At 47.7% G+C, this 8759-nt stretch overlaps 1 long non-coding RNA gene across 1 annotated transcript; it reads right to left on the bottom strand.

The window, feature by feature from the left end:
* Positions 1-1612: 1612 nt before the first annotated feature.
* LOC137040653 (uncharacterized) lies at positions 1613-2315 on the bottom strand. The gene is made up of 3 exons (XR_010897958.1): positions 2242-2315; positions 2064-2168; positions 1613-1985 (listed from the first exon to the last, which is right to left on the bottom strand). It is a non-coding gene; the product is annotated as an uncharacterized lncRNA (long non-coding RNA).
* Positions 2316-8759: the final 6444 nt, after the last annotated feature.

Consider the following 8759-nt stretch of genomic DNA (forward strand, 5'->3'; position numbering starts at 1 on the left):
GGGTGTATGTGTGAGAGCGATGACAGTGTGGTGCGACTTCGGCTCTCGGGGGGGCCCCGACACGGAAATCTCTACGGTGGTGTGATTTCTTTTTACAATAAGGGGGGAGGGGGGGGGGTACCTTTCCAGCTAGAAAAGGTATCTTCCCTTTTGTCCAAAAGTCCCTTATGTATTATTGGGATTATCTCAGAAGGAGAGCCGAGTTTGAGCTCCAAACTCCGGGCACTGGGAGGTCTCTGGGGGCCCCTTCTAACCCCACCGTCCCCAGCCGTCATTTCTCTGAAACCAAACCGAGTTGGAGCTCCAAATTGAGCTCCAGAATGCCTAGGGGCCCTTCCAACCCCACCATCCCCAGCTCCCGGGACCACTGCGTTCACGAGAAATAAGGCCAAGAATCCACATTTTTAACCGCCCATTACTCCCGAACCACGGGGCCCGGCAACTCGGGGAGAACTCGTTCGGCACGGGGAGGGCGGAAGCTTTTCAACAAGACCCCGCACGAGCGTCGGAGCCGCTGCGTTCCCGAACGGGAGCCTAAAACACAAAGACGTACAGATTTCCAATTACGTAATGGCAGAGTAATAACTGACTCCAGGTCTCAGTGTTTATGGGTGATATTTCACATTTAATATACATTTTATGGATGAAAACACCTCTACTGATCAGGGCACACTCAAACAAACAAACTCATCTAACTTTCAGGTGATTTGAGTGCTTAATTGGCATAGAAAAGGCAGTCCCGTTGACCCGTTATTTGGGGCCACAGCATAAATTTGAAAATGGAAGTTTTTATGTTCAGCTATGCAAGTCTCCAGGGCCCCCAAACCAACGCTCCTCTCTACGCCACAGCACCGCGTATCGGAAGGGTGTACTTCACCATATGTGATAATATTCTTTCATTCAGTGTGTGGCATTCTGCATCATCAAAAAGCAATTTAGCCAATTTATGGCAACTCGACTACGCCACCCCAGAAATTGGCCGGGGACCCGCAGGTACATAAAATACCAAAAGCACACAGATCCGTAGTGGCTGAGACAGATATCAGACAAATGAAATGTTTTACACAATTTATTTAATATACATTCAAGAATGATACAGGACCAGTCTCTTTAATATAACATTTTCTAAAAAGAGTACAATTACTCATAAAACTTCTTATACATATATATCCCTGCAATATTACTTTACCACTTCAGAACTGGGGGTTTCGTCTTGCCTATCGGATAAACACAGCAATCTCTCGTGCTCTCATAACACAGCACCAAAACACCCGTTGTGAACACTGCAGGCCGACAGCCGAACCACCACCACCACACACAAAGGACACGGCTAATACTGGTACCCCAATTCTGAAGGGAAAGAAAACAGGATGAGAAACATACACACGTTATGAGTCGAACAAACAAACACTTGTCACATGGTATCAGAAGGACCAATGTCACAAATGGTGACTGTCCTAACCAATGCTCTTTGACTGCGAGATCACAATGTCATTCAATAAAATCACATTGGAAGTCATACATCAAACAAACAAACAAATAAAACAAAGGAAACAATTTCAGAGAAAATAACAAAACAACATGTACAAACACAAAATAGTGACAAACATACAGCTTTCGTCACCATTTACCCCCTTTGAATCCTCAGGGCGCTAAAGTTCAAACCTCCCGAATCTCAATGCGCCACCGGCGGCCTAGAACGCTCTATTGTTCTGGTCGTCGAGGTATAATGATATGAATTAGTGTTACCTGTAAAGTCACAGCAAATACATTGTCTGGTGTATAACAGTATAGCAGAAAAACAGTCGAGGAAATCAGCACGAAGAGCGAACAAGACAATCCAAATAGTCCAAAGGAACACGTTTCAGTTCAAGCATTCATTAGCACGTAAGTTAGAGATGATATAAGTCGTGTTTCAGGAAGAAACATTACGATGTCTACGGCGCCCACAAAGCCTGCTGCAACACTGCCTGGCCCCCGTGTCACTAATAAAACATAAGACATGTATTAAAAATATAAATTACTGCCCCATTAGCCCGAGCATGAAAATACATATACCATACCTGCAGACAATGACTCACATCACCCCGCGCACTCAACGGCGTGCAAACTGCACTGTTTTGCAGAGATAAAACCGCTCGATGCGTCCAACACACTCCTCCGCCATACTGTGAAATATATGGGCGTCAAATTACCCCTTCAAACATATTCCAAACTACCGCTGCCACCAGTAGCTCTTACCTCCAGGATGTAAACACGGCGCACTAGAAATGACGTCAACACCGAGACCCCAAGTGACACGCCTTAGATGTCAGACTCACTCCTCTTTATACAAGTGGAATGTACCACGTCGCTCTTAATAACGCAATGGAATGTACCATCTCGCCCTCACTAGCAATAATAATTGATCACATCACCACAAGTGCATCAGACAATTGCTTTGCAGCCAAAAAAAAGACATGACAGTAATGAACTTTTCAACATTTTATTTCAAACAAGAACACATTTACAGAACACAGGGAACAAATCAAAATAACTTTGGTGGCTCCCTCTGCCGCTTGGCTAGAATCCGGAGGGTCTGCGTTTTCAGCAGCGATATCAAGACTAACGGATAAGTCTTTCTGTGAGTCAGGGAGTCACCCCCTCCGCTTTTTGGGGGTGCTAGGTCGCTGCTCCATCTCCTGCTCCTGCTAGGTCTCCTCCTCTGGCTCCGGGCCCGGCTCCTAACCGGCCATCGGCACCAACACGTGTGAAATTGACAAAGGGGCGAGGTAAAGATCGACCAATCGGCTGACGGTACATCAAATCAAACTTGGTGCGAAATTCCGTGGAATCCAACTTCACACGTACTAGCTCCTGCCAGGCCTCCAACACCGCCTCCTGCACCGCCTCCTGCTCCGGCTCCTGCTCCGGATCCGGCACCAGCTCCTGTATCGCCTCCAGCACCGCCTCCTGCCCTGCCTCTAGTTGCATGTATTCAAACGGAAAAACAAAAGTGTGAAACGCATCAGGGACAGTGAGGTGCAAGATTGTGTGTGTGTGTGTGTGTGTGTGTGTGTGTGTGTGTGTTTGTGTGTGTGTGTGTGTGTGTGTGTGTGTGTGTGTGTGTGTGTGTGTGTGTGAGAGTGATGTGAGTCTGGTGCGCGCAAAAACAGCTGTGTGAAATGCAAGTGAATGACAAAGAGTGTCGGGGTAGGGGTCTTTTATAGCCTGCGGATTCCAACGTCACATTAAACACTTGTGAAATTGAAAATGGGGCGAGAAAAAGGTCGGCCAATCGGCTGACGGCACATCAGATCAAACTTGGTGTGAAATTCCGTGGAATCCAACGTCACGTGAAACACGTGTAAAATTGAAAATGGGGCGAGAAAAAAGTCGACCAATCGGCTGACGGCACATCAGATCAAACTTGGTGTGAAATTCCGTGGAATCCAACTTCACGTTAAACACGTGTGATATTGAAAAAGGGGCGAGGTAAAGGTCGACCAATCGGCTGACGGCACATCAGATCAAATTGTTGTGAAATTCCATGGAATCCAACTTCACGTTAAACACGTGTGAAATTAAAAAAGGGGCGAGGTAAATGTCGACCAATCGGCTGATGGCACATCAGATCAAACTTGGTGTGAAATTCCGTGGAATCCAACTTCACGTTAAACACGTGTGAAATTGACAAAGGGGCGAGGTAAAGATCGACCAATCGGCTGATGGCACATCAGATCAAACTTGGTGTGAAATTCCGTGGAATTCAACTTCACGTTAAACACATGTGAAATTGACAAAGGGGCGAGGTAAAGATCGACCAATCGGCTGACGGCACATCAGATCAAACTTGGTGTGAAATTCCGTGGAATTCAACTTCACGTTAAACACGTGTTAAATTGAAAAAGGGGCGAGGTAAAGGTCGACCAATCGGCTGACGGCACATCAGATCAAACTTGGTGGAAAGGATATTTTCCTTTTCTGTTGATCTTCTCGAAACTCTGGATTCCGATAGGGGCCGCTGAGACGTAGATAGGAACGCAAGCCTGGTGGCCCTAGGGCCTTCTGGGGCCAAACAGGAGTTGAAAACACAAAGACGTATAGATTCCCAATTACGTAATGGCCGACAGATAACTGACTCCAGGTCTCGGTGTTTATGGGTGATATTTCACATTTAATATACATGTTATGGATGAAAAGACCCCTACTGATCAGGGCACACTCAAACAAACACACTCATCTAACTTTCAGGTGATTTGAGTGCTTAATTGGCATAGAAAAGGCAGTCCAATTATTTGGGAACACAGCATAAATTTGAAAATGGAAGCTTTTATGTTCACAGCTCCCGTTCAGCTATGAAAGAGTCCAGGGCCCCCAAACCAACGCTCCTCTCTACGCCACAGCACCGCCTATCGGAAGGGTGTACTTCACCATATGTGATTCTTTTATTCAGTGCATCAGACACTTGCTTTGCAGCCAAAAAAAGACATGACAGTAATGAACTTTTCAACATTTTATTTCAAACATGCTCCTGCTCCTGCTAGGCCTCCTCCTCTGGCTCCGGGCCCGGCTCCTAACCGGCCATCGGCACCAGATCCTGTATCGCCTCCAGCACTGCCTCCTGCCATTCCTCCCATGCCTGCCTGGCCTCCAGCACCTCCTCTGCCTCCGGCACCAGCTCCTGCCAGGCATCCAGCACCGCCTCCTGCTCCGGCGCCAGCTGCTGTATCACCTTCTGCACCGCTTCCTGCCATTCCTTCCATGCCTGCCTGGCCTCCACCACCTCCTCCTGCACCGCCTCCGGCACCGGTACCAGCTCCTGCCAGGCCTCCAACACCGCCTCCTGCACCGCCTCCTGCTCCGGCTCCTGCTCTGGATCCGGCACCAGCTCCTGTATCGCCTCCAGCACCGCCTCCTGCCCTGCCTCCTGCCCTGCCTCTAGTTGCATGTATTTAAACGGAAAAACAAAAGTGCGAAACGCATCAGGAACCGTGAGGTGCAAGATTGTGTGTGTGTGTGTGTATGTGTGTGTGAGAGTGATGTGAGTCTGGTGCGCGCAAAAACAGCTGTTTGAAATGCAAGTGAATGACAAAGAGTGTCGGGGTAGTGGTCTTTTATAGCCTGCGGATTCCAACGTCACATTAAACACTTGTGATATTGAAAAAGGGGCGAGGTAAAGGTCGACCAATCGGCTGACGGCACATCAGATCAAACTTGGTGTGAAATTCTGTGGAATCCAACTTCACGTTAAACACGTGTGATATTGAAAAAGGGGCGAGGTAAAGGTCGACCAATCGGCTGACGACACATCAGATCAAACTTGGTGTGATATTCCGTGGAATCCAACTTCACATTAAACACGTGTGAAATTGCAAAAGGGGCGAGGTAAAGGTCGACTAGTCGGCTGACGGCACATCAGATCAAACTTGGTGTGAAATTCCGTGGAATCCAACTTCAGGTTAAACACGTGTGATATTGAAAAAGGGGCGAGGTAAAGGTCGACCAATCGGCTGACGGCACATCAGATCAAACTTGTTGTGAAATTCCGTGGAATCCAACTTCACGTTAAACACGTGTGAAATTGAAAAAGGGGCGAGGTAAAGGTCGACCAATCGGATGACGGCATATCAGATCAAACTTGGTGTGAAATTCCGTGGAATCCAACTTCACGTTAAACACGTGTGAAATTGAAAAAGGGGTGAGGTAAACGTCGACTAATCGGCTGACGGCAGATCAGATCAAACTTGTTGTGAAATTCCGTGGAATCCAACTTCATGTTAAACACGTGTGAAATTGAAAAAGGGGTGAGGTAAAGGTCGACCAATCGGCTGACGGCAGATCAGATCAAACTTGGTGTGAAATTCCGTGGAATCCAACTTCATGTTAAACACGTGTGAAATTGAAAAAGGGGTGAGGTAAACGTCGACTAATCGGCTGACGGCAGATCAGATCAAACTTGGTGTGAAATTCCGTGGAATCCAACTTCACGTTAAACACGTGTGTTATTGAAAAAGGGGCGAGGTAAAGGTCGACCAATCGGCTGACGGCACATCAGATCAAACTTGGTGTGAAATTCCGTGGAATCCAACTTCACGTTAAACACGTGTGAAATTGAAAAAGGGGCGAGGTAAAGGTCGACTAATCGGCTGACGGCACATCAGATCAAACTTGGTGTAAAGGATATTTTTCTTTTCTTTTGATCTTCTCGAAACTCTGGATTCCGATAGGGGCCGCTGAGACGTAGATAGGAACGCAAGCCTGGTGGCCCTAGGGCCTTCTGGGGCCAAACAGGAGTTGAAAACACAAAGACGTACAGATTCCCAATTACCTAATGGCCGACAAATAACTGACTCCAGGTCTCAGTGTTTATGGGTGATATTTCACATTTAATATACATTTTATGGATGAAAACACCTCTACTGATCAGGGCACACTCAAACAAACACACTCATCTAACTTTCAGGTGATTTGAGTGCTTAATTGGCATAGAAAAGGCAGTCCCGTTATTTGGGGCCACAGCATAAATTTGAAAATGGAAGTTTTTATGTTCACGGCTCCCGTTCAGCTATGAAAGGCTCCAGGGCCCCCAAACCAACGCTCCTCTCTACGCCACAGCACCGCCTATCGGAAGGGTGTACTTCACCATATGTGATAATATTCTTTTATTCAGTGCATCAGACACTTGCTTTGCAGCCAAAAAAAGACATGACAGTATTGAACTTTTCAACATTTTATTTCAAACATGCTCCTGCTCCTGCTCTTGCTAGGCCTCCTCCTCTGGCTCCGGGCCCGGCTCCTAACCGGCCATCGGCACCAGCTCCTGTATCGCCTCCAGCACTGCCTCCTGCCATTCCTCCCATGCCTGCCTGGCCTCCAGCACCTCCTCCGCCTCCGGCACCAGCTCCTGCCAGGCATCCAGCACCGCCTCCTGCTCCGGCGCCAGCTGCTGTATCACCTTCTGCACTGCTTCCTGCCATTCCTCCCATAACTGCCTGGCCTCCACCACCTCCTCCTGCACCTCCTCCTGCACCGCCTCCTGCACCGCCTCCGGCTCCTGCTCCGGATCCGGCACCAGCTCCTGTATCGCCTCCAGCACCGCCTCCTGCCCTGCCTCTAGTTGCATGTATTCAAACAGAAAAACAAAAGTGTGAAACGCATCAGGGACAGTGAGGTGCAAGATTGTGTGTGTGTGTGTGTGTGTGTGTGTGTGTGTGTGTGTTTGTGTGTGTGTGTGTGTGTGTGTGTGTGTGTGTGTGTGTGTGTGTGTGTGTGAGAGTGATGTGAGTCTGGTGCGCGCAAAAACAGCTGTGTGAAATGCAAGTGAATGACAAAGAGTGTCGGGGTAGGGGTCTTTTATAGCCTGCGGATTCCAACGTCACATTAAACACTTGTGAAATTGAAAATGGGGCGAGAAAAAGGTCGGCCAATCGGCTGACGGCACATCAGATCAAACTTGGTGTGAAATTCCGTGGAATCCAACGTCACGTGAAACACGTGTAAAATTGAAAATGGGGCGAGAAAAAAGTCGACCAATCGGCTGACGGCACATCAGATCAAACTTGGTGTGAAATTCCGTGGAATCCAACTTCACGTTAAACACGTGTGATATTGAAAAAGGGGCGAGGTAAAGGTCGACCAATCGGCTGACGGCACATCAGATCAAATTGTTGTGAAATTCCATGGAATCCAACTTCACGTTAAACACGTGTGAAATTAAAAAAGGGGCGAGGTAAATGTCGACCAATCGGCTGATGGCACATCAGATCAAACTTGGTGTGAAATTCCGTGGAATCCAACTTCACGTTAAACACGTGTGAAATTGACAAAGGGGCGAGGTAAAGATCGACCAATCGGCTGATGGCACATCAGATCAAACTTGGTGTGAAATTCCGTGGAATTCAACTTCACGTTAAACACATGTGAAATTGACAAAGGGGCGAGGTAAAGATCGACCAATCGGCTGACGGCACATCAGATCAAACTTGGTGTGAAATTCCGTGGAATTCAACTTCACGTTAAACACGTGTTAAATTGAAAAAGGGGCGAGGTAAAGGTCGACCAATCGGCTGACGGCACATCAGATCAAACTTGGTGGAAAGGATATTTTCCTTTTCTGTTGATCTTCTCGAAACTCTGGATTCCGATAGGGGCCGCTGAGACGTAGATAGGAACGCAAGCCTGGTGGCCCTAGGGCCTTCTGGGGCCAAACAGGAGTTGAAAACACAAAGACGTATAGATTCCCAATTACGTAATGGCCGACAGATAACTGACTCCAGGTCTCGGTGTTTATGGGTGATATTTCACATTTAATATACATGTTATGGATGAAAAGACCCCTACTGATCAGGGCACACTCAAACAAACACACTCATCTAACTTTCAGGTGAAAAGGCAGTCCAATTATTTGGGAACACAGCATAAATTTGAAAATGGAAGCTTTTATGTTCACAGCTCCCGTTCAGCTATGAAAGAGTCCAGGGCCCCCAAACCAACGCTCCTCTCTACGCCACAGCACCGCCTATCGGAAGGGTGTACTTCACCATATGTGATTCTTTTATTCAGTGCATCAGACACTTGCTTTGCAGCCAAAAAAAGACATGACAGTAATGAACTTTTCAACATTTTATTTCAAACATGCTCCTGCTCCTGCTAGGCCTCCTCCTCTGGCTCCGGGCCCGGCTCCTAACCGGCCATCGGCACCAGATCCTGTATCGCCTCCAGCACTGCCTCCTGCCATTCCTCCCATGCCTGCCTGGCCTCCAGCACCTCCTCTGCCT

This window comes from Pseudorasbora parva, chromosome 14 (assembly GCF_024679245.1).
Source record: "Pseudorasbora parva isolate DD20220531a chromosome 14, ASM2467924v1, whole genome shotgun sequence".
Taxonomy (NCBI): Eukaryota; Metazoa; Chordata; class Actinopteri; order Cypriniformes; family Gobionidae; genus Pseudorasbora; species Pseudorasbora parva.